The following is a 23,901-nucleotide window of genomic DNA, read 5'->3' on the forward strand; positions in this document are numbered from 1 at the left end:
TCTCCCGAATGACGGTTATCTCACTCCCCGTATCCAAAATCGCATCTGCGGCTATACCTGCACATGATACAGGAATTAACTGCAGTTTATTTGTGCCTTGACCCTCGTGTTTCAGAGACTTCACCTTTGCGCTAAGTACTCCATCAGGTATTTCAGTTTCCGTCTCGTGGGATAACGTTACCTTTTGTACCTTCCGCTTTGGCTCAATAGCCTTCTTGGGGTTGCTCTCCTTATCACTAGCCTTCGGGCACTCTTTAGCGAAATGGCCTGAGCCGTGACATAAGTGGCACTTCAGAGCGCCTTTCTCAACTCGTGTCGCCGGCTTTTGCCCTATTTCTACCGCTGGTTGCTTTGAAGCACGCCCTTTCCCTTTCGCTTGCTCGAAAGTTTGGAGCACTTTAGCGATCTCAGTTGGCCTAAGCCATCCCTCGCCTTCCCTTAATCTCACATACTCCAGACCCTCCGTACTTAGTCCCGATTTTATACGGTCTGCAACCATGAGTTCGGCCATCACTTCTACCGTGTCGGCCTCTCTCACTTGAAGGTAGTATGAGAAATAAGTTCTCACACGCGACGCGAACTGCGCCCATGTCTCTTCCTTCCGCTTTACTGCTCGTTCAAACCTCTGCAGATACTCTGCCGGAGAAAGCTTCAGTTCCGTCAGTACTGCTGCTTTAACTGACTCGTAATCTGCACACTCTTCAGGGTTGAGGTTACGCAGTAGGTAACGAACTCGTTCGGTTAGTGCTGGCATAACCAAATGCACGCGACTCTCATTCGGTACTCGGTAAGTAGCAAAAAGTTTCTCTACTTCCTCAAACCATAATGGCACATCCGCGTCACTCGGCAGGCGAAACCCTTTCAGCACTTTTGCACATTGCTGGACAGAATCGAAACACCATCGCCTCTGATCACCCGTCTCCGACCCAGAGTTGGACAACGTGCCATTGAGACGTTCCGCGTTCATTCTATTCTGCAATAGCTTTTCGTACTCAATCTGGAGATTGAGCCTTTGGATTTCAAGTTCGAGCGTTCTCGTTTCACTTGAAAACGGCAAAACCTGAGATGCCTGCTGAATCGATTCTTGATTCGGAGTAGGCACTCTCGCCTCACCTGACTTATCAGAATTTAGACTACCATCATTTGATGGCTCTCGATTCCGATCCACTTCCGCCACACTCGTACCCTCATCTCCATTAAACTCCATTGTTTCAGCACCTCCGCGTGTTCTCACCATGTGCTCTACACATAAACTGCCATGCCAACTTGAGAAAGACGTAAGAAATCCTGCTCACCCTTTGCTGAATGCTCTGTCGTTCCTGGATCTCCTCCACGGCGCCGCAGTTGACTGCTGTGGGATCGTCTCGACGTCGCCGCTGGTGGCTGCTGGATGCCTTGCCCCTCGGGTCTTCTCAGCGCTGGTCCAGTGTATGGTGCTGTAGAGCTCGCCGATCCCTGTCAGACTGCGCCAGTTATGTTTTCTCTTTGTTCGTTTTCTCCTTGATGTGGATTGAAGTCCCGTCAAGGAGATGATCGACGTCGATGAAGCAGGAGGCAGGTTGGAGGTAATGAAAACTTGAAGGTATATTGCAGCGAAATATTTACAGTCATATGTACATCTTGCCGAAGCACACTGATGATAACATAGACATCAACAGCATCTTACTCTTCTACTTAACTTTTCTTAAGTTAGAGCCTAGACCACTGTTACTACATACGAAGAACCGCGTCTCACTGTTCGACCACCAAGTGGTTACGGCCCAGACAGAAGTTGCATCGTATGGAGTCTTACTGATCTATCAGTTAAGTGATTACAGCCTAGACTGAAGGGAAACGAATTCCGTCCAGTCTTAAGTACCTTGCGGTAACAAAGAAAAGGGGAGGTGGCCACTGGTGGTCCGCCTCGACATTCCCTTATCCAATCCGTTCATTCTCAGATTAAGCCACTCCCTACCGGGCTGTCCTTAATCTCGACAGCAGTGTCTTTACAGCGCAGACAGGCGTTTTGGCACTCTTTCCCATCATGGCTCTCCCTCTCCTTCCCATGCTCTCAGGATTCTCACGGTCGAAATACATCGGTATCATAGCCCAGGTGCATTCACGCCATTTTCCCATACACATCGAGGTGAACTCGCGGAGCCAGTCGTTAAACCGTTCCGGGAAAGAAAAGGCGTCTGCGTGACCCTGCCTCCCACGCATTCGACCTTGCATTGTTGCAAAAGCACATCTTGTTCCGTGTTGGGGTCACGCATACTGTCGCCTCGAGTGACGGCTTAGAGCGGGGGATGTCCTCCTCATTTTCCCACACATTCAGGCCGCCGACCCCTGAGAACGGTCGCTTGACCACAACCCATGCTGGCCATCGGGGTAGACAAGCTTGCTCAAAGGAAGCCGTTTGCTTTCTCTTGATAATTGCCCAGCGAAAAGACCAGGCAGGGGGAGAGCCGAGAAAGAAGCTTTGTACGACGTACCGTGCCGCGCCGTCCTGTCTGCAGGATCGACTTATGAGCGGCAAACATAACACATGGCGTGTTTTCTATACCACAACTATACACATAGGGTTGGTTGATAATAGCCAGGTTTAGAAGCTTGCATGTGCTTATGTATGCCAACAGGATTGCGCCCTAGTAAAAAGAATGTGCTGTCGTATATATGGGTCATTCCATGCCAAATCATCCAGCGTTTTTCCGACCATCACCAATATGGCTGAAAAAAAATTTCCACATTTTTCTTGAAGTTCAAAACTCGTTCTGCTCGTTTATTTCTGTCGCCAAAAATTTTCCCGCCTGTTCGTGAGAGTCTGTAATTTTGCGCCGACTGAGCTAAATGGCATCAAACAACAATTTTTTTCAAAGGACGTTTATGGCATGCGCTCGATGAAATGGTATTTCCGGCAAGCTAATGAAGTGATGTAACTGTAAAAATAATGACTTATTTATGTATATCGATTCTTCGAGGGCTTTTCTCACGAGCAAAATGGAATAAAGTTGCAAAGTTTGATATTTTTTTTTTACAGGAACAAGGCAAACTCAAAGGGTAGAAATGAAGTAAGTACTGGTAGCCTGTTCGACATACTACAAAAGAAAAATAATTTAGTCGGTGAAGGTGTAGCACATCGTCTGAAAAGAAATTGCAAATTTCACTTTTTTTAAGAAATGCTCTGTATTAAGCACCAAAAAACTTGCCTTGGTGATCGGTCTAAAAATATGCACGATACTTCATTTAAAAGCTCTATGTATTAGCTGAACATTTGCAAAGTTACAAAAGGGTATTATTTTTTTAACTTGAGAAATATTTTTTTGAAGTTTTGTATCTCTACCAGCTTTTCGCCGACGTAACTCAGGCGGCATAAAGCACTCTCAACGGCAATCTTCAGTCTATTCCCACTGAGATGGTACTGTCCCTAAAGCAATGGAAAAGGAAATGGGGTTGCTTTATAGCAACCATGGAAATCATGACATGCAGGTCATGTACGACATGATTTGCAAGCCACACTCATGATACGTTCTCGGCCGTTTTCCTAGCTTGATATACACCAAAATTGGTATTGCGCGACGCGACTGTATGACGAACATGAATAACAGGTGGTAACATGAAAACCGTGACATGATGTCATGTATGTCATGATTTACATGCCGCGCTCATCGTGCATTCGCGGCCGTTTCGCAAGCTTTTTACGGGTGGAACGTGTGGAATAAAAGTTAGTTGCGAGTCTGCGCTCGTGTGTGTGTGTGTCTGGTTGTATGGGTAAATAAAAAATGGTAGGAGTCAGTGGAAAATGGAAGCTTGTGACAAAAATATTTGTAAACGGGGGGTGTGCTAAGTTTGGACTTTTCTTCAGCTGCAGCCTTGAAGAATAGAAGTCCGCTTGTCGAAACGTCGGCTCCAGGGACACCCCCTGGCTTTACGCGTGTGTAAGTTTGCGCAAGTTATTCCTTTTTTTGTGTGTGTTTCGATAAAACAATTCTTGAAAATAAGAAGAATGCAAACAGAGAAGGAGTGTGCAAATCAAATGAAGCGTTAAAGGCAGTGAAAAAATACGGTTGTTATAGCAGCGGTTATTTTTAAAGGGGTCCTGAACCATCCCTCGGGCTTCGTTAAGAAACACGTTCCATGAACAGGGAACACTGCTGTGAACATTTCAGCCAAATTAGTCGTGCGCGGCACGTAGAGTTTACAAGCAGAGCTGAAAGTTGCCCCTTTCTCTTCATACAGTGCCTCGTCCTCACTCACTTCGGTGCGTGGGGCGCCAGCTGTACACTGTGAAACAAGAGATTGCTGCTATTGGCTGTTGGCTGAAAGAGCTAAGGAAACGACGGAGCATGTTCTCATTGAATGTGGAGATATCCACGCAGGTGCCTATTTGGACACGAGCCTAGATGAAGGCTTGTGTTTTGGCGAAAACAATGGAAAGCTGAACACGTCTGCGATAGAAATAAGTAATAGACGGTTAGAGCATTGGTGGCACGAAAGTGAAGAGAAAGGACGAAAATAAATAGTGGGAAAATGAGGTCATTCTGCGGTGAGGGCAGACGCCTGGGCTGTGAATTTATATATTTTTTTAAGTTCGGAGCACTTTAAGGGTCGTCCATCCATGCATCTCATGTGGCGTCATCACGCTCACAGCAAAGCGCTCAATGCAGTCCATAACGAGACTAGCAATGCTCTTGAAGAGTGGAAGGAATACTCACTCGGGCGCTCTCTGTTTCTCTAGGGAATTCTAGTGGACGATAAATTAAGGTTTGCAGGATATATTTGCCCTGGTAATAGGAGGAACATACCATCGAGAAATTTGCTATAGTTACCTGACCGTATATAACAGGTCAGCTGCGATGTTTATAATTTTATTTATACCCCATCAAGCTCCCCAAGTATCTCACTAGAAGCGACCAGGCAGCCTGACGATTTCCGTGTGCTGGCTCTATCCACACTGCTGCCAAAAGCTGTCAAAACAGCGAATATCGACGGCAGAGTTTAGGCACCATGGGACCACTCGTTTGCCACCCACACTGCATCGATGGTACTTGCTGGCATTTAAAAGTACACACAGAAGTGACGCCACACAAATGTGAACATAGTCTAGCGGCAACATTATCTGAGGAATAAATAATTTCAGCTTCCATTCTTTTCTCCCCTCTTCAGTGAAGCGACCACGTTTGTACTACACCATACCACCGTTCAAGCACCGATAATTCAGCGGCTCGGCAAGATGAATAATGAGGAAGTGAGAGTAAAAACAGGGCTTGTTGCTGAGCTAGTTGGTTCATTACTTGAGAAAAAACTGTAATGACGCGAAGAAGACGGGGACGAAACTAAGACACGAAAAGACAGACACGGGCCCCAACTTCCAACTGTTTATTATCAGAAACCGCGCCGATTTATATAGGCTGCCGAACAAGGCAATCCCATAACAGAAATAGATACATGGCAGAACTAACAATTCAGCATGAGCCACAAGAACACAGTCAAGACATGCGCCAGAAACTGCGCTAACGCGAACTATGAAAACATGCCAGCACCTATGAACACCTGCCAACCCCAGTGAGAGGCTTAATGAGCATCCCACAATCTAAGCTGTACATGTCAAAATACTATCTTTCAAAAAGGTGGCTTCTTTCTCGCTTAGATGTAGTGATGGGGCACTAACGCACTGGCTACATGCCCTTTTTATGACGTACAGTCGCGCGCTATTTGAAAGTGATCGCGCGAGCGTCGACCAAGAACTACAACAGCGCCACGTCCCAGAATACCCTCTCGTGGAGACGGAGGTGTCGGGCAAGCTTCACTCATTCTTTTTGCTGTTCCTTAAAGCTGCGATTACTCCCGTCTGAGGAAGACACATGTTCATATTTTTTTATGAAAACGCGATATATTTTGTTCAACATAACACGCCGTTTAAACGAAAGAGTGTCAAGCACCAGCTTGCCTTTGCCAGCAAGTTTCCTATCGCCCGCGGAGATAAGAGCCAATACTTGATCGCCACGAATGAAGGAGTTGTTCAGAGGATTTCACGAGAGACGGACGTGTCGCCCGAGATGCCCCGCTCGCCCGTACAGGACGCGCTCGTGCCTCTCGCCGTCGGCGCACCGTGACGGCTACCTCGACCGCCATGCCGTGCGCCTCTCATCGGCGGGGCCTTCGCCGCCTCGTCACCGACGGGCATTGTGCCCCTGGCCGAATCGTGGACCCGTCCGTGAACTCCTGTGACCAGCTCCCCAATCTTTCCTGTCCTCTACTCTCTTCGTCGCGCCTGTCGACTCCCGATCACTACCTTTCCTATTTCTTTCTACTCTTCTTTTATTCCCACCTTACCCCTACCCCTACAGGGCGCTTAGCCGTGTCGCCAATGGGCAGACAGAAATTAGCGCCCTTTTCCTTTCTCCCTCAAGAACCACTAGTGGTATGAAGAACTTATCATAGAGAGAAAGGGTGTAGAGTTGGTCGTACGGGCGAATGTTGCTGCATGCAACAGCCGACCATGGCTAGAAAAATGCGTAATCTTGATTTTCACTGTTCCGAAACTTGCCGCTAGGCCCATTGGACGCTAGGCCAGGGGAGTGAAACTTCCGATACTATTCATGGAACGCGAAATTCGCTCGCAGCGCCGGACGAACACCTGGTGTTTGGGGGCGATATAAAACATGGCGGCGCCAGACACGCACTGGGGGACGCTATCTTGATGAGGACTGAGGATCCGAGTGGGGGGGCAATTTAGCGCCAAAATCAATTGGGATGCACCAGCAAGCCATATTGAGCGAGTGGAAGCTATTCAGATGGCGAGCACGCGACCTTCTTCCTGTTGCCCAATCCGCCACATGATCAAAACGGCAATCGTTACTTTCTGCTTGATGAAGGTTTGCCCATCCACCTATTTTGCACCACTTATTCTAAGTAACGCTTTATTTTTGTTTACGTTTACACATAAATGAGAAAATAAAAAGATCAGAGTTTGTTTCAATGTTTTATTGCCTAAAAGTAACATTCATACAGTAAAAACACAAAGTGAACATTTCACATTTTTAGTCGCGTACAAAAGTCGCATCCTCATATGCCATGCAAGCCTAGAAAAACAAAACGAGCAGCATGCAGATCGTACCTTGCGTCAGCCGTGATCCGAAAGAATTTTATGCCGGTGTGGCGTGAAGAATTTCGACACCACTAGGCATAGGCGTAACAAGCGGGGGGAGGGGGGGGCAAGGGGGGTGCTAGCCCCCCCACTGAGAAATGTTAGGGGGCGGAGCCCCCCCCCCCCTCTTTCGACAGCGGTCATTGTCGTCTGCAGACTGGGAAACTAATAAGTCAGGCAAACTAACGCAGCAATAACGTAAATATGTTATAAAATTTCTCCGCCGATTCAGCTGTGACGACTGTCCTCCGTGTGTCATGACCACGCACTGTGGGCTCTCTGCGGTGCGGGCTGCCTACTCCACGCTTTCGCGTCTTGCGTTCGAGCATTGCAGAGGAGGCTATCGCCCAGCTGGGGCTCTATAACATTACAGCAATCTGTCATGATTTTAGTTTCTTCTGCCTGGCCTGAAATTACAGTAATCGGTGACGCAAATATGGGCGGGAATCAGTGAACGTTTTATAGCCCGATGAAACGCTCTCTTTTTTTCGGGAAAGTAAGTTTCTTTGAAAACGATTAGCATCGCCACTGCTCCATATCCAAGCTGCTGCGAGTTGATGAGTGTGCAGAAGTGTCGAGTATTTTAGTTGTGCCTAGCCAGGAGAGCTAAAAAAGATTCCCACTTTAGTCTCCGATTAGCCTGCTTCACCTTGCTTATCATATGGTATCCTGCAGCGGTGGCGGCGGCTTTTGACAAGGATGTGGAGTCGAGCACATTGAGAAGCCAAGCTTTCAAGTTTGCCCCGTAACTTGATCCACCTCACCAGGGAGATGATCAGCGTCCATGGTTTTCTGGACTAAGAAGGCTGCCCACCTGCAAAGGATGATGTCTGTTGCTAGTAATGTTTATTTCTCTCTCTACCGTTCTGTCAGCAACGATGAGTTCACAGAAAGTTCTATACGCGCATGAGCAGCTCAACATCGTTATACTACTACTGAAAGTATTTATTATACATCATATGAATCCATCTCGCGCGCTGCTATAAGTAGCCGCTGCCGATGTGATTGGCGGGCAGCCTTCTTGAATTACATTCAGAGCGAGACATTGTGTGGCTATTCCGAAAAAAAAATATTGTTCAGCATACTAATGTGCTGCCTATTGTGCAGACTTCATTTTAACGGCGCGAGTTTTCGCATACTCGTGACGTCGCCTAAGAAGGAGTAGATTTCATGGCACACCGAAAGTTTTTGACGAATAGCACAGAACCAATGACCAATAATACACGACATTGAAAATAGTTTATTATTATTTTTTCTTTACGCAGTCACGCGTAAATGAGGATTCCGCGGTGGATCCCTTGCGCGTAATTTGTTGCGTCGTGTTACGAGCAGGTGCTGTGAGCGTGGCCCAGAAACTTTCGACCAATCATTAATAGCTAACGACGTTTACGGAAGGAGACAATGCGGGGTAGTTTAACGTTATACTAGTACTAATAATATCTGGCGTTAACGTCCCACAACTGCGATATGATTATGAGAGCGGAGGGCTCCGGAAATTTCGACCAGCTGGGGTTTTAACTTTATAATCACCCACATATTTTCAAACAAAATTTGAGCTTACACAGCTTGCGTAGGCTATCTACTTGGAGGGACCGAAGGGGAGGAGTAAAGGGACCACTTCACCGCTTTCCCGTCCACCCCACACACAAGCTGGGAAAATAGGAGGGCAAGGAACGACACCTAGTATATAAATTCGTAGTCATTTATAATCTTATAGCTATGCTCAACCAGTTCAATGTGGTTTCCATAAATCTTAATCGACTGAACTTGGCCTTCTTCTTTAGAAACACTTGATATTAGAGGGCTCTAAGAGTAAAGAAATTGGCACTCGGATGATCCTGAAGACTTCTGCGAAGTACCTTGCTTTGTCAGCCACATGTTTTGTTTAATAAGTGAGAATTTAAAGTACTACAGTCATAGCAGATTCTTCATATTCATCGTATTTAGAACGCTAAACTGAGACTGTGAAGTTTGCAGATGGAATGCTCAGATGAAGTACAGGTTAAATGTGGCTGTACTTCTTAAACTTCACGGTAGTATTTCCGAAATGTTATTAAACACTGCTGTGTTGTCGCAGTATAGGACGGCCCAACCTGCACAATTTGTTTGTGCACATTCTTCCTTGATTGAAAACAAACAGTTTTGAAAAGTAAATCATCAAATCATTCCTATGAATATAAAAAGTCACGTCAAATTCAGCGTAAATGTAGTTCCCTTTCTCTCTCTCTCTTTATATATATATATATATATATATATATACGGCGGACAGAGTGAGAGACGCGATAACCTTCATATCGCGCCGGACTTTACAGGACGTACAGGACCAAGAATGGGTCCTGTACGTCCGCTTCCCAAGGCATCGTTGCAGATAGCTGCTGACCTCGTCTTGCCACGTGCCCTTCTCGGTGCGCATTCTTGGTGCGCAGTTCGACTGACCTAGTAAAAGATCTAGCGCAAGGCAAGTTGGCAACCGCCAGGACTGCTTTTTCTTTTGATGTGCAGGACTTATTTTATTCCCTGCCGCAGAGTGGTTTGTCTGACGCAGTTCGCGAATCCATTGAGACTTCGGGTGAAGTGGACTTCTAGAACTTTGCTGGGATGAGTACAGATCAATTTTTAGAGTTTTTACGATTTTATTTGCATTCCACCATAGTGTGTTTTAACGGATCCTATTATGTTCAAGAAAACGGCATCTGCATCGGCTCATCTGTGGCCCCGGTTTTGTGCGACATCTTTCTGTCATCCATTGACAAACGCATTCATGCCAAAACCGACAACAGCAGTGTATTTAAGAATTACAGACATGTTGACGACTACCTTGTGTTTTTAAGTTTACCCGACACTAGGCTTGACGTAGCTGTTGTAGAATTAACTAACATCTTTTTAAATGAATCTGGCGGACTAGAATTCACTTTGGAATTGCCTCAAGACAATTCAATTCAATTTCTGGATGTTAAAGTTAGTTTCACGAAGGATCACCTGTGCTGGATGTATAACCCTAGGACTGAGAAGAACCTTTTGCCATATGGCACCGCAGATTCTAAGCTAATCAAGAGAGGTATAGCTATCACATGCCTCAATTCGGCTTTGATGAAGTCATGTGAGCACCGTCTTGTTACGGGATTTAGTAATCAGATTAACAGGCTGAAAGACGCTCTATTTCCTCCCTCCGTTATCACGGGTGTGTGCGAAAGCCTCTTGCAGAAGTTGAAACGTGGAAGAAAAGTGCAAGAGCCAAAAGAAAAAAAATGAGTACGCACATAATTCCTTACGTTCACCGGCTCTCACACAATATAAAAAAGATCGCAGCCAGATATCGTGTGCGCATTGCGTTTTCCGCTACATGCAGACTCGCCAGGATTTGCCCTTTGATTGCGCATAAGCAGGCGGCTCAAAGAAGCACGCCACGCGATACACTGAGTGTGTCACCAATGTGGTAAATAATATTCCCCCAAGCTGGGTGTACATCGGTGAAACAGGCTGGTGTTACAACGATCGTGCTAGGGAGCACGGCTTGGCGGTCAGCAGCAACGGCCCTTGGCAGACCACTGCAAGCGTTGTGGTTGTGCGCCACACTTCAGCCAGACCACGTTTCTAAGGAGAGCCACACTGAAAGGGAGACAATTGAAGCGTTTCTAATAAAAAGGGCAGCCCATCGCTAGATCCTAGCGAGAAAGAAGCCATCTTTGTGAAAGATAGCCTTTAGACGTGTCGAGTTTAGATTGTGCGATGCTCATTGTGCCTCTCACTAGGGTTGGCACGTGTTCATAGGTGCTGCCATGTTTTCACAGTTCACGTTAGTGCAGTTTCCGGCGCATGCCTTGACTCTGTTTTGGTGGCTCATGCTGAATTGTTAGTTGTGCCTCAATTTCTGTTATGGGATTACCTTGTTCGGCATCCTGCATAAACCGGCGCGGTTTCCGATAATGAACAGTTGGAAGTTGGGGCCCGTGTTTCTCTGTTCGTGTCTTCGCTTCGTCCTTGTCTTCTTTGCGTCATTACAGTTTTTCCTCGAGAGTAAAAAAAAATAAAGCAAGATGGTGCCGAAAATAGCGCAACATGGCCGCGACAAGGCGTTGATTACGTTTTCTCCGACGCATATGCGCGCGCGTTATCTCTACAATCGTAAAAGAAAGGCAACAGCGAAACGCGCGTCTTGGCACAGATTCTGCTCCCTGTGTACGTTCACATTGAATAGCTTAAAACGGCGGAATGAATGAGGCGAGATATCTTTTTTTTCCTTTGTGGGGAACTCGTGAGGTTTTCGGGGTTGTGACGTAATGCGTTTTCCATTGCGCTAGAATATCCCGGAAATACACAACGCTCTGGACACGAGTTTTATTCGTTCGCGGCACTGAATGTTTGCGTAAGCATGTGCTCGAGCGAGCGCTTTTAAAAGACTACGTCTATGCTTCTGTATCCAGCGAGCAAATATAGAAGAATCATGCCTCTGAGAAAACAACAGTCTGGTTCTTTAGTTGGATAAATACGTCTTGAAGTTCGGTAATGGCAACAAGCGACCGACCGAAAACACATATGCACATTTTCAGGCATTTTGAAATACAGCAGTCGAGATAAGCCAGGGATTGTACTGATATAAGAAAATTGGGGCAGCTACGCAGTAAGACTGATAATATTGTAATAATTGTTGTGGTTTAACATAACGATTATGATCGTGAGGGACGCCGTAGTGGAGGACTCCTGAAATTTCGACCATCTGGGGTTCTTTAACGTGCACCTAAATCTAAGCACACGGGCCTCAAGCATTTGCGCTTCCATCGACAATCCATGCCGCGACCTTCGGGTGAGCAGTCGCGCACCATAACCACTAGACCAGTGCGAAGACTGAGGAAACAGCGGAGGTGGCGGCGTTCCCCTTCTCCTTTCGCTTTCACTCACCCACATTTCCTTTCCCACACCTTTGATATGCTATGCTATACACGGCTATGCTATGATTTACTCTCTCCCCTCTTCGTTTCCCTCCTCACCTTCACTTGCCACCAGCTTGATATACTGTACTATATGAGGCCATGCTATACTTACTCTCTGGCCTCTTTCCCTTGCTATACATGGCTATGCAATGATCTGCCCTCGCAACCCCTTCCTTGCTACTACACATGGCTGTGCTATGCTTCACCTTGCAGACACTTCTTGCCCTCTCCCTCACATAACTCCTCCTAACCGTAACTTCGCTTTCCCATACCCTTGCTATAGTAGACCATACAAGATTGCGACATCTTCTCCTCACATCACTCCTCATCATCACTTCCCTTTTCTACCCCTTCCAGCAGCGCGAAGCTAGGCGAGCTCGAACGCGGCGTTGCGAAGGTAGGCGCAGCTGCGCCAAGTGGTTGCTAGGGAAGGCGCAGTGAGGTCAGAGCTGGGCGAGGTTTTTCGTGTTACTACACAGCGCTGAACGTTCAGAGAAAACAGCGGCGCTGTTAAAAAAAAAAAAACGCACCTCCACGAAGTGAATCATGAGGAGTGGGCGAAGCTCTGGGTATCGTATGGGTGAGTAACCTTTCGTTACCCGAGCGTTGCCCCATTTAATGTAAATGGAGTGGCATAAAGTGACAAAGTGACATATAGAGTCGACGACAAAGCTAGGTCCTAAGGTCCATAATGTCTGCGTTGAAGTCGCCGAGTAGTATAAAGGGTTACAACGATAAAGGGTTTTTTTGCTTGTGTGTGTTTTATATTGTTCCGTCACAATTATGATTGATGTTCGTCTATTGTAAACCTTTTTAGGGGCGAAGCTCCTTAAGGCGGCACCCGTTCGTCCCTCGTAGTCGTAGTAGTGCGTAACCAGTCGTAACGCTAGTACCAGATCTTGACCTCCAAGGTGGTGCCGGTGGGAGATTTTTCCTGTGCGTTGTTGAACAATAAAAAATTCGCAGCGTGCGCGTTAACTAAAAGCCGAATTCTTCTGTCTCTCATTCCCCATTAGCAGCCATTGGCATGTTCCAGTAGGAAACATTAGTAGAAGTAGAAGTGTGAGTGTTAGATAAAGCCGACTTCTTCTGTCTCTCATTCCCATTAGCAGCCATTGTTTACCTCCAAGGTAGTGCCTAGTGAGATTTCTCCTGTGCATGATTAAACAATAAAAATTTTGTTCAAAACGCCGTTGATTGATGAAATAAACCAACGAAAGACGCCAGATGTTTTCTAAAAGCAAAACGAAAGAACGCCAGATGTTTCTAAAGCAAAACGAAAAGACGCCAGCTGCTTAACGAAAGACGCCAGATGTTTTCTAAAGCAATGGTTTTTTAAACATTGAAAATTCACAGCGTACATGTAAAATTAAAGTGAGCTGGAAGTCGTCATAACTCATCGAACCTTTAGTATAAACGCGTCCGATTTCACGTCGGTGATGATGTACTGGGCAGAATTCACGGAAGATTCACGGTTTACCGATGAACCTCCGCAGCTTCGCCCACTCATCATCATTGACTCCGTGGATATGCTGTAATTTTTTATTCACATACACAGATCTATGTTTCGATTATAGCAACGGTTTTCTATATACAGTGACAGCGGGCAGTGAGAGTCGGCTGCAATGCTAGGTCCTAAAGTCCATAATGTCTACGTTTAAGTAGCCTTCGACAATTAAGGGTTTGTGCTTGTAGGTTTTTTATATTGTTTTGTCACAGTTATGATTCATTTAGTCTGTTGTTAAACCGGATGTTTCGATTTCATAAGGTGCTGTGCCGTGCGCACGGACGCCATACGGACAAGCCCCGGCCTTATGGTGCTTCGCCCCTAAAGACAGATAAGAAAATTTATACGTGGCGGCGGCACCGAGACAACCAACGCGTTTCAAATATGGCTGACTCTAAGATCGTGGGAGCGAATCCCGGGCGTGGCGGCTGCATCTCGATGGAGGCAAAATGATAGAGGCCGGTGTGCTTAGATATAGGCGCCCTTTAAAGAACCTCAGGTTTGTTAAAATTTCCGGAGACCTCCACTATGGCGTCCCTGATATTAATATCGTGTTTTTGGCACGTATAACCCTAGGGATTACTATTATTACCTGTCTTCTTTTTTTTGGGCGAGAGCGACAGCCAGCGCGCACATCGCCTAAAGCACGTATTTCATCACTGCAGAAATCCCGCTGATAGCACTGCGCGGCATTGGACGGAAGAGGAGGCTGTGGACGCTGCCCCGGAAACGACAAAGGCTACGCATCCCGCCCCCCAAGACGTCGTCTGCACCGGCGTATACAAGAGACACACCTGCAAGGGGCCAGCATTTGGCAGCAGCGACAGCCAGCGCGCACATAGCCTGAAGCTCGTGTTGATCATCCCTGAGGTTTGTTCACTGGCCGCGTTCGCCTAAACTATGTTCCCATTTCTTACTGTCGTTGCTGCCATTGAGTGCTATTCCATTCTTGACTCTTTTGCGATAGTAGTATCTGATAGCACATGACAAAACCGAAAAAACCGAAATGACTTGCGGGTGCTGCGAGCTGAATTAAAGGTCGTGACGGACAGCATTAAGTTCAATAACCATAAGCATAGGCGTGCGCACAGGGGGGGGGGGCGGCCGCCCCCTCTAATCACCTAAGAGGGGGGGGGGCGCAAAATCTGCCCCATACATTGACTTAGCAGGGTGGGGGGGCGCTGCGATGAACCTTTGCCCCCCGCCCCCTGATGGGGAACCCTACGCACGCCTATGACCATAAGTTTAAGGATATGAAAAAGAAATTTAAGGAAGCTTGTCATGAGAGAGAAGCCTTGAGAATAGATAACGACAGCCTCCACGCAAAGTGCAAAGGAAATGAATGTGAAATTCAGCAGCTATAGAAAAGACTTGCGCAGCGCGAGCAGTATTAACGTAGACCCAACATAGAGATTAAAGAGCTTCTGCAAAAGAAAAACGAAAATGTTGGCGCCCATCTGACAAAAATCGGTGAAGCAATTGTGGAGCACATTGCGGCCTCAAATATAGAAATATTGCACCGTGTGCTAACCACGGAAGCAGGCAAATGGAATGTTGCCTTGCAGTTCAGAAATCGACAAAAGAGACACAATGTTCTTGAAAAGGCGCGGAAGGCAAGAATAAAAAATACCCAAGTCAGATATGCGTGTATGAGCATCTGTGCCCAGCTCTAAAAAGGCTTCTCTCGTTGACCGTAGCGAGGAAACGCGAGCTTCAATGCAAGTTTGCATGGACGAAAAATGGAAAATCTTTGCGCAGAAGTCCGAAGCGGCTAGGGTAGTGCATATTGAATCAGAGAGCTACAGGCAAAAGATAATGTGAAATTAAATATTTTTGCCTGCTACGTTTCCTTTGTTTACTTTTTAAGCGCAAAATATATCACGAATATGGTTTACCGTCTGAAATCACCTTAACTTCGCACATGCAGCCTGTCGTTACCGTAATCCACGTGAATGGTCTGTTTCTGCCGTTCTAAGGAGCTTCCATTTTGCTTTTGATGTGATCATGTTTTCAGAACTAGGTATACTGAAAGCAGTGACATGTGAGTGCTGAATGGTTATGCAGACTTTTTTTACAAACAGAACGACTCGAGGTGGCGGAGTGGCCATGAATCTTAAAAGCACTATGCCGTGCGATTTACTGCATGAGTTTTCATGTGTGACTGCCCATTAGGGAACGGTATGCGCAATGTCTGATAAAACTTTATTACTGGTTGTGTAGTATCCACCTTCTGGATATGTTGGCAAATTTTTAACACATCTCGAAACAGTGCTATATCTTGCGGGCTTGAAGCGTAATAATAATATCTGGGGTTTAACGTCCCAAAACCACGATATGATTATGAGAGACGCCGTAGTGGAGGGCTCCGGAAATTTCGACCACCTGGGGTTCTTTAACGTGCACCTAAATCTAAGTACACGGGCCTCGAACATTTTCGCCTCCATCGAAAATGCAGCCGCCGCGGGGCTTGAAGCGTTATCAACTTCTTCTTCGTGGTGATGTGAACATTGATGGGCTTGACTCCAAGTTATCACGTGAGTTCTCCTTCACGATAAGTGGTTGTTGTTATTGTACTGTAATCACCATGCCTACCTGCGTATCTGTACGTAGTCAGTCTGCTCTTGGCAGGATCAGTGTTAGTGTGGACACATCGATACACGCGGCCGGAAGTATTAGTTGTGGCATTAGTGAGCACTGCCCGTTTTTTATTATGTATTTGTACTCTGTTGGCAAGAATCAACAACGTAAAGGAACCGTACTATAGACCAGAATTTTCATCGCTTGCACGGGGCCGCACATCTTTGCTGAGGGGCTGCTGCTTGCGTGGAACAAACTACACTAGCATCCAGCCTGTTCTTATCACATGATGGCCGCCAGTGTTCGCTCGCCATCAGCTGTGACGTAACCATCCCGCAGCCCCTTCACTGGCCTCGCCGACAGATCACAACTGTGGTCAAGATTATGTATGCTTGCTCTAAACGTGGGTGCGAGAGTAAAAATAATCTGGCCTATAACAGGCCCATGTCAAGCGAAAGTGTCAATTCATTTCGCGCGTGCGTAGCGAACTGGGAGTGGTTTTCAATACATTCCAAGAATCATGCTTCAGAAACCTACAATCAGTACCTGTCGATCTTTTCTCGGATATACGGCATTTTGTTTCCGTACAAAACAGCAAAGTTCAAAAAGAAGATTAGAAAACCATGGGTCCGGTCAGAAGATATAAAAATTATCAATGACCGAAAAAAGCTGTTCAAAATATTTCTGCGTTGGCCCAAAGCATCGGACCTTGCAAAATTAAAAAAGTATAGAAACAAATTAAAAAAGATTTCAGAAAAGCTAAGGATTCTTGTTATCATCAGCTGCTTTGTGAGGCACAAAAAAGAAAGCTGCCGTGCCTAGGAACATTATTGACGACGTACGCAATCCAAAAAGTCCCGATTCTTCTCAGTTGGAACTAACTTCAAATAATAAGAAAATCTCTGGGATTGCCTGGTGGGGATCACAGACAAATGCCCGCAAACTATTTTATTGGAGCCAGCAGATAATGCACAAGTTTGTCGAACATTCATCGGACTGCAAAATATTAAAACAACTGATATTGATGGGTCTCAAGTTAGTTGTGAAATGCGTGATTTATATAATTGCGCCCCACTAAACATACATATTTACCTTGGTCTTAGGATCTCGTTCTTCCCTTAGTGCAATGAAAACAGTCAAAGTGTCAGTCATTATCAAGGGCGGTGACAAAACGACTTAGGCAATTACAGACCGATCTGAATACTGCCGATATTCTCCAAGGGTCTGGAGATTATTTTCTCTCGTCTTAAAGGGGTGACGAAACACCCCTTGGGCTTGTTGAAAAAACACATCCTGCGGAAAGCTGACACGGCTATGAACTGCTCTGCCAAATATTAAAGTCGTGCCCGCCGCGTAAAGGCCACAAGCGGAGCGCAAAGTTGCCGTTTCCCCAGGCACCCTCTTTTCAAACAGAGGCCGGTCGGTGGGCGGGGTGTCGGCACGTTGACGTCGCGGATCTGCCAGTTTACGACGCAAGAGACATAGCATGCTTATTGGCCAATAGGCGACATAAATCAAGAGCGGTGTTTCGATCAGATGTGCTTGTTCCTGTTGACACTGCATATAATAGTTGTGGTAAAAAAACAGCCTGAAGTATGGAAAAACTTCGTTGCGAGTTTTCGAAAAGATGACTCACTACCGGTAGAAGCCAACTGTCGTCTGCTGAACTCGGTGCGCCCGCGCACGTTTGAGCGTAACTTAAATTTGGCGGCACGACGTTTTCGGTATCGCAGTTTCTTGTGCCTCGCTAGTTTCGATTAGTCTGCTGCGTCATAACTGGCCTCAAACCTTACGAAACTTGTGTGTGGTGTTGAGTTCTAACGACACGGATCTCTTGCTGACTTGATCAGTGCGTGCACAGATCGAGTTGCAAGCAGGTTTTTATTTAACAGACCAGAGAGCGGCCCCTCGTGAACCACGAGGGTTGGATTATAGCTCAGGGTTTTAACACTATTATTTTGTTGACAGCGAATGCACACGATCCTTTGACCTTTGGATAATACACTTCACGTCGAAGATATCCGGAAGATGGATTCAGCGGTAAGGTACGAAATAATACAACCTGAATTCCACTGTCAACTCACTGAGAGTACTTTTGCTTCCAGTCGTCTTCAAAGAACAACCATCGGCCTCTGTTTAAGCTACATAATTTGTTGGTCGTCATGCAGGCCTAAGTGAACACCTTCGGCTCTGAATTCGTCGGTTCGTCGTGTCATGCCGTTATAAAAATGATAAACGTGTGCCCTCTTGAGTGCTTCTCCATATATCGACAATGCTTCGCTCGCCCAAAATTCGTGGATACCAGCGTGACAAAGGTATCTTCAGTTGGCCGAACGTATCTGCATTTCATGGGCGTATGCTGTGGGGCAATTTTAGTAATTTCTGCCGCGAGCTGCACGCGTCCAGTGGCAGCAGCGTGTTCTGAGCTGTTCTAAGACCGCCTGTGTTTGCATTGTAGTGGTCTGGACCAGCCGCCGCGTAGAACCCCTCAGAGACGAGGACGAGACGCTGAGCACGGCCGCTCGATCTCCCCGTGCACTGAGCAACACGTGTTTATCATTACAAGACCCGACCGCGACTCACTGTCAACGGCCACTGAACGCGAGCCGCGAGCGTGTCCGTGTCCATCGTTCTTTTCTACCATCGGCGCGCTGGCGGCTGCCGCTCCCATAGCATATAAAATTTAAACACGCAGACGCCACAGTTACAAGGATATTGTAACGCGCCTACATTAGGTGCATTTAAAGCGCGACTACTGTCACGAGCTTCATGCAGGGGCAACAGCGCCTTCTGAGCAGCTGAAAGATAATCTATTTCCGCAATGAGCATTCTTTGCCATTCGCGCTTTAGCGTGGCATACAGTGGCTCTCTATAACTGATATTTTGTATTTAGTTGCTTTCATACTCGTAGACTACCTACTATCTACTAATTAACCGTTATTGCTAAGCATCACACCACCGCGTTAACGTGAATGCCAAAAGCGTTGCCCGATGTCAAGCTAATCTAGTAACGTTGGTCAAGCACAACATCCACTAACTTACCAGTGACATGTTTCCCGCCAAATAAAAAAGTTAATGCACTTGCACTTCACCCTTGTGAACGTCCATGTGTGCTTGGCATTCCCCGTGCGCAGATGACCCAGAACGAATTTTAAAAAAATATGTATTACAGTCCACCTCAATGAAACAACTGTTCTCCAAAAAATATTGGTTCGCTTGAATTGCTAGTATATTCTATTCACAGCAGTAGACAGGTTGGCTTGTTCACAGTTCAGAATGTTACATACATAACACAGAAACACGACGACTACAGCAAATAGGTACAAAACTGGAAAACCTCGGTCATATGTGCACTCCCTCGTCCACCTGTGCATTATCTTGAAGTTCACTTATACAACAGGCACCTTCAAATATGCTACGATCAATGAAATATCACCCAACCTACGTTAGAGCACAGTGATGACTTTTTGCCTAACTGCCGGTCCGGTGTTTCTCTTCCACAATGTGTTCTAATGTATAAATCATCTGTTCTAATTGTTTGGTAATGAAACAGAGGCCGTTACATTGAGCGAGCAGTGTTTCACCATTTTGTATTGCATGCAGAAGTTCATTTCTTCTATTTGCATGCACGACAAATAGACATACCTCAAGTGATACAAGAAAAAGTGTTTGCACTATTTTATTGGAATCAAAACAGAAGCAGTCCTCATGTCAGTGTAAGCATATGTATATTTCCATTTTTGTGCACAGAACCTGCACCCAATACTGAACACATGGAACAACATATGCAGTACAGCACAAGCACTATAAATAATTCACAGCAGTAAAGCAACATGAAAGTAGTGCGTAAAACCTCCTCATATTGCATATTGATATGCGCACTTCTGCCAGTATCTAAGCACAATCCAAAGAAATGGGATGCACAAGGAACTTGGCGTCAGCCTACACATGAAGGCAACTAAATTTGTACAATAAGGCTAGCTTTACTTTTGAGAAATATGCACACATGCATATAGGCATGTTCTAGTATTTTTACTGCATTAGTTTGCACTATGGCATCAAAATATGTCGCGCGTGATCATACAGTTGAGTTTCCTGCAGAAAAGTCTAAAATTGATTGTAGATCCACTTACCACAATTTATAAAAGCATTCAGCAATGCCCACAAAATGACAACGCGGCCTTCATATATTGATTCACATATATGCTCACAGGTATCTGAAAACTAACGTAAATTTCTGGAATTATGCTTGGGAACTTGTCGGCGTTATCACGACTACAATGTACCAATACTTCTATTATGCATAAGTAGTACATCTATGTTTACAATATATCCATGCCAGCTAGTGCCATCAGCAACTTAAAGTTCTTCATATTTAATTCCTCACTTCATGGCTTATGCGTAATTACCACATTAAAAATTAAGCCCAGCAATATGGCTTCAAGATGAACTTGAGATTAGGCAATAATGTGCCCAAAACTAAAAATTTCCTATAAATAGTGGCTGGTGGCTTGGCACATTGGATCCTAGGACTTGATATGCCATGAGGTTGAATAAAATTCGACCACATACTTATAGAGAGTGTAAAGCAGTCAGGGCTTAAGTTCATAGTAAAAGAAAGCAGGAAAGCTATGAATACACATCAACTCGCCTAACTGTCCATTTTAGGATGAAGTTTGCTGAATAAAGCCGGTTCCACTAAGTGTCATTTTGAACAATGCGAAATTTTCAAATGCACATGCTACTGGAAAGGTTGCACGCAGTATCATGCGTAACACTCTGCATCAAACCCAGACAGTATTTGCCCAAATACGATGTAAGAAATGTTCGAGATAGTGTACAATGAGGCACAGTGGAGTGTTCGCACAATACACTGTCTCATACACAAGCAGTGGTGAGCAACTCTTGCTGCTTTGCAAGAAATGTCTTCCTGAAAATGATATAAAAAAGAAGTTCATCAAGCTTTCTGTGCCCAGAAAAATGAATTTCTCGCCAAGGACTCACACTTCACTATACTTATTGCAGACCTTTTAACACAACATAAAAGAAATGCAAAATTGTGAGGCTGCTATGTAGTTCCTTGTCAACTTTTCAAGTACACAGGGCGAAAAATACACGAAGGTAAAAAAATGCGAAAGAACACGAGAAGTGTTACTCTTGTCCTGTGTACCACCATTCGGGTAGATTTCGATGTCAGTCAAGTTAGCATTATAGTGTAAATTGGTGTGAATTTTAGTGAGGTTCACTTTGTATTTAAACACGTTGGACACTAGATTTTTGATCAACCACAGCTGCTCTGTTTAGGACTCAATATTGGGCAACTTGGTATTCATTCATGGCAAAAATTAACAGCATACTTGTAATGAGGACCAAAAGAAGACCTGGACACCATGCCAGCGTTTTCAGCTTGTCAGATATTGTGTCAACAGTGAGAATACTCTATACAGATAATAAACACTATGGCAACATCATTCAAAACGAAATAACGATAGGGAAGAAACAAGGTGATTCAAAAAGGTGGTTCAACAGGTTCAACTGGCTTGTATCAATGTGATTAAAACAGCATTGCATAACTAATACATCTCCTAAAGGCAATCAATATGCATATGTAACCCTAGCAAGTTCCAGTGCTGATATGTGACTAATGAAGTGACAATACCATAAAATGCATGTTCTTCACAACACACACTGTCACTTGGCGGATGTCTGTCACATCATATGCCCATAATTATGTTTCTTCATATGGCCATAATTATGTGACGATTATGCCACATGTCAACACGCACAAATTGACATTGAGAGGGAGGATCAATTGGCAAGCAAATCAAGCGTGAAAACTGCATAAACAGAAAACAAATTTGGCCTCAATGCACATTTCATAACAGCGTGATAACAGCGGCTTTTTTTTTGCTTTGTGTATACTCCTTGAAAGCACTCTGCTTCATTTTATGCTTTATCGCAAGGAAGGAAATTATGCTGTGCAAACATCTTTTTTCAAGGCGCACTCGCGCATCGATTAGCTGGCCGTGCGAAGCATGTGCTATATTCACAGGAGTTTCTAAACACGCATTACACATCGTCGCTATGTGAGCTTAGTGACTGTTCTTTCTTTTTTCGTTTTTTTCATTGCACTTTTCACTCGACGCAATGTACAGGAGCATACCTTCAGCCGCCCGAGCGATGATAAGGACGCGCTAACAGAGGAAACATTAGTATTACTTACCACTGTGTTCCTGATGTTACCGCGAACGCAGCGTGGCCATCATCTGCTTGGTAATATAGACAGCGGCAGGCTCGCATGAGTCGCCGAGACAGTGTCGCACCATATCACACCCGCAGTAAGACCCGCAGTAAGGCATACTGCACTGTCGTCAAACCACACATTTCACGTCCAGCGGCAAAGAGCAGGCACAAAACGCGCACACACGGCCGACACAGCTGGGCAGTTCAGAAGCGGCGTTCATGGCCAAGGTTATCCCGTGACGTTCAGCAAAACGGCTGTTTGGCCTCGTTGGAATTGGTTCATTATTTAAGAAGCGCACGATGGCGCGGGGACGAAGTCCTGTGTGTGTCTATACTTCGTCCCCGTGTCATCGTGCGCTTCTTAAATAATATCCCGTGACGGCTTTGCTTGGGCATCCCGCACGCTGCTGGGGCCAGCCTAAAACGACTCTCTTCTCGCGTTGCTTTCTTTTTTGCTTTTTTTGCCCCTTCGCGCGCGCATACGTCGCGACGCTTTTTCAAACCTCGCTTGCTTCCGACGCGTCTGATTCATTTCCTCGCTCTCGACCACGGGCAGGCGGGCTGCAGCCGTCCTAAGGTCGAAGGGCATTTTATCTCGTTTCCTCCCGTTGACAGCGGCCGCTTAAAAAGAATCGCGTTTTTTTTTGCTTTTGCGTCGCGTTTTCTCCGCACGCGATTTTATTCCGTGCGTTGGGGCAGGCCGCCTTGGCCAGTTCGTTATCTAAAAGCGTATACTGAGTGTACATGCCGTGCCACTCGGCTGCATCGAGGACTTGCCGGCTTTTCCTTTGAGTTTAATTTTGATTTGACGGAAAAACGACATAAGCGAAGTCACGAAGCGAAGTAACGACAGTACCAATGCGGCATAAGCGAAGTAACGACAGTACCAATGCGACATAAGTGAAGTAACGACAGTGTCAATGCAAATAGATCGCGTCAGCGCTTACAACCCAGACGCGATATACCGCGCCGCGCTGCGAGAAGCAGCCGACCGGTACTATTAGTTTCCAGCAGCAGCCGTCAACGCCGCCAGGTTACGCGGAAAGGAAAGCACACAACATTGAAGCTAGGTGACGTAAGGCACTGGGCGTGGCTCCTCGAACGGCGCTCCCTCTCTCCTCCGGAATGAAGCGAGTTGAGAGGGACTTCAGAGGGTAAATATTGGGATCGCTATATCTCCGGTCCTTCTTTAGCTTTTCGAAAAATTATTTCGGCTATATATTTCTGGGAAGGGTCCGACTCATTCCATTGGGTTTTTCACGCCAAGCCCGAGGAGTGGTTCATGACCCAATGGATTCCTTATGATGTATAACACTCCAAATGACTATCGGCGTGGTTTGCGGAAAGGACGCCCTACCGAAACCGCACTGATTGTTCACATGGAAATTATTATCAATAGTCTCGAAATAAGAACTTAGTACTCGGAGTATTTATTGAATATAGCAACACCGTCTACAACACAGCACTTTATAAAGAAAGTTGACGGCCTACGGTGTACGCGGAGTGGCTCATTCTTT

At 45.7% G+C, this 23,901-nt stretch overlaps 1 protein-coding gene across 1 annotated transcript in view; it reads right to left on the bottom strand.

Moving 5' to 3' along the window:
• The window catches only part of LOC119389357 (cytochrome P450 3A29), a 185,240-nt gene that overhangs the window by 131,692 nt on the left and 29,647 nt on the right, over positions 1-23,901 (bottom strand). The gene's annotated exons all lie outside the window — the stretch shown is intronic.

Source organism: Rhipicephalus sanguineus, chromosome 1 (assembly GCF_013339695.2).
Source record: "Rhipicephalus sanguineus isolate Rsan-2018 chromosome 1, BIME_Rsan_1.4, whole genome shotgun sequence".
Taxonomy (NCBI): Eukaryota; Metazoa; Arthropoda; class Arachnida; order Ixodida; family Ixodidae; genus Rhipicephalus; species Rhipicephalus sanguineus.